The following is a 3,025-nucleotide window of genomic DNA, read 5'->3' on the forward strand; positions in this document are numbered from 1 at the left end:
ACCATGACCGCAGAGAGGAACATGGGGGGGCGGGGGGGAGAATGCGGAATCTGGGTGAGAGGGTGTCACGGTTAACTGGCCAACTGTTGGAGGCCCCCTGGGAGAGACTATTCTCCTAGCCACTATTCTTACCCTTCCTTTGCCCTGCTAACCTGTCAAGCTTTAATGTTCACACTGTAAAAATTAAAAGTAGACTTTACTCTAAAACTTTGGACCTAAACTGTTTATGTTCTGTGCTTAGGAAAATGTAAACTTTTAGTGATTTTTTTTAAAAGTTAGGTACACTTGACCTTTCTCAGTGTTTCAAGGGTGACATGTTACTGTCCTCATATGCTGAGGTGGAGAATGCCCTTGGAAATAGGGTGTAAGGTGAGCCTATCTAAAGCTCTTGACTCATTAAATGAATGTTGGAAGTAAATGCCTGCCTGAAAAATTCTATTTAGAATTAGCTTCTGTTCAAATTAGATCCTAAATTCTTAGTTGCTGTGATGTTATAAAGTTGGAGGGAGAGGGCTTTTCAAAAGCTGTCCAGGTTTGGATGCCTCTTTGTGAAAACTAAGAAAAGTTGAATACAAAGCAAGAATTTACCATATTTTCCCGGACTGTTTGCTACCATCCTACTTTAGGGTTTCTCACCTCACTTCTAAATATGGTACTAACTTGCATAAGGAGACCCTGAGTGCTGCAAACAATTAGGATATTTGCAACTAACTAAAGATTAGAGGTGCCTTGAAAGAAAGGCCTGGTGATATTTCTGGAAAAAATCAGCCATTGAAAACTCTGTATCATAATTCTACTCTGATACACATAGAGTTTCCTTGAGTAGGAATCTACCAGGTAATTGTTAAGTTGAGGTAACTAACTAGCTTAAGAATCTCTTTACCTTAGTAAAGGCCATTCGTAACCTAATTGTAATTTAGCTATTAAATTTTTATTTCATATTATTGTATTCCTCCACAAAAACCCTCTTCCAAATCCTCAGAGAATTTATAATGTATCTAGACTGTGTATAAAACGGAATGTTAATTACATGCAAAATTCAAAGTAAAGTACTAATGAAATTCAGAAAAGGAAAAATTGTTTGTCCTGGAGTCAGTAAGACACTCAGAGAAGTATGTAGGACATAAACTGGATTATTAAGATGGATAGGATTTCCCTATGCATGCCTCCATTTCCCTCCCCACCCAACCCCCCACAATTTTTTATATCCTGAACCTTTTTTTTTCTTTTTTTCCTTTTTGAGCCCTGGTTTGGCCCTGTGGGTGCAATGTCTGTTCGAACTGCAAGGTCAGTGGTTCAAGCTCACTAACTGCTCCTCAGAAACCCCCATACTGAGTCATTATGGGTCAGAACCGACTCAATGGCACTTAACAACAACAACAAACATTTTTATATAAAAAAATAGGATCAAAGAGTTCAGTATTTAGCCATAGTCCTATCACTTTAAGAATTGTTAATATTTTACCATATTTGTTGTATTTATTTTAGTGTGTACACATACATATGTATTTTATTGTTTTGGGCAGAAGCATTTAAAAATTAAATTGTAGACATTAAGACACTTTGCATACATATCCTATAAGGACATTTTCATATAAAATTATGATACTTTTTACCACACCTAAGAAAAGTCACAACTATTCTCTGTTCTTTAATATCCAGTCAATATTTGCATTCCTTCTGGAAATACCTATTGTGTATAGTTTCTTTGTTTTTAATCCTTAATCTTATATTATTCTAAATCTGTTTCTTCACTTTTATAATTATTTTTGCAATAATATTGTTTGTTTATTGTTTAAACAAAGAGTGCACAATGTCTTGAAGAATGCCCAGCTTCTGGACTGTCTTGTAGCGATAATATAATCTGTGCCTTTATCCCTTGAGTCTTAATAATATAGTGCAGGTATAACAATACTAAAGTGGATGGATTTAACAGAAAGGTATTCTCTCATAGTATAAGAGTCTGGATGTCCATTTCAGGAGGCCGGCTTTAGGGAAAGGCTCTCTATTTCTTTTGGCTCAGGGGAAGGCCTTTATCTCCTTTCAACATCTGTAGGCCTGGTATTCCTTGGAGATCTCCATGTGTCTTGGCATCACTCTTCCTCTGGGTCCTGGCAGTTCCCAGCACATGGACCCCAGGTCTAAAGGACAGAACATTCAGCTTCTAGATCTTCTTTCTTGATGGTGGTAGTTCCCTTTTTCTCCCTAGTCTCTCTCTCCTTTTATCTCTTGTGAGATAAAAGTGTTGTAAATCACAGCCCGGGAAACTCTCCTTACATAGGATCCTGGCTGTGATGCAATTCAGGGTGTTGCACTCCACCCTTAATCCTCCTACAACCAAAGGGTGTATCAAATTATATTATATGGGGGATAATTACATAATTGCCAAATCTCTGAGAATCTTGGCCTAGTTAAGTTAACACACATTTTGGGAAGGTACAGTTCAATGCATGACACCTTGTATTTCCTACAAATTTAAATTATTAGACACTTAGTCCTGTTGCCATAGAGTCAATTCCGACTCATGGTGACCCTGTAAGACAAACTAGAACTGCTCTGTAGGGGTCCCAAGGCTGTGCATCTTTATGGAAGCAGACTGCCATATCTTTCTTCCTTGGAGTGGCAAGTGGTTAACTTTTGTTTAGCAGCTCAATGCTTAACCCACTATGCCACCAGCGCTTCTTACTACACTCCTCTTGTTGCTATTTCTATTGGGTGCTGCCCAGTGCATTCCAACTCATAGTGACCCTATGCAAAACAGAATGAAACAATGCCTGATTTTGTACAATACTCACAATTGTTATGCTTGAGCCCATTTCTGCTACCACTGTGATAATCCATCTCATTGGGAGTCTTCCTTTTTTTTTTTGCTGACCCTCCATGTTACCAAGAGTAATATCCTTTTCCAGGGACTGGTTCCTCTTGATAACATATCCAAAATATGAGAGATGAATTTTTGCCATACTGGCTTCTAAGGAGCATTCTTGCTGTACTTCTTTCAACACATTGGTTTGTTCTGGCAGTC

Source organism: Chrysochloris asiatica, unplaced genomic scaffold (assembly GCF_000296735.1).
Source record: "Chrysochloris asiatica unplaced genomic scaffold, ChrAsi1.0 scaffold00002, whole genome shotgun sequence".
Lineage (NCBI taxonomy): Eukaryota > Metazoa > Chordata > Mammalia > Afrosoricida > Chrysochloridae > Chrysochloris > Chrysochloris asiatica.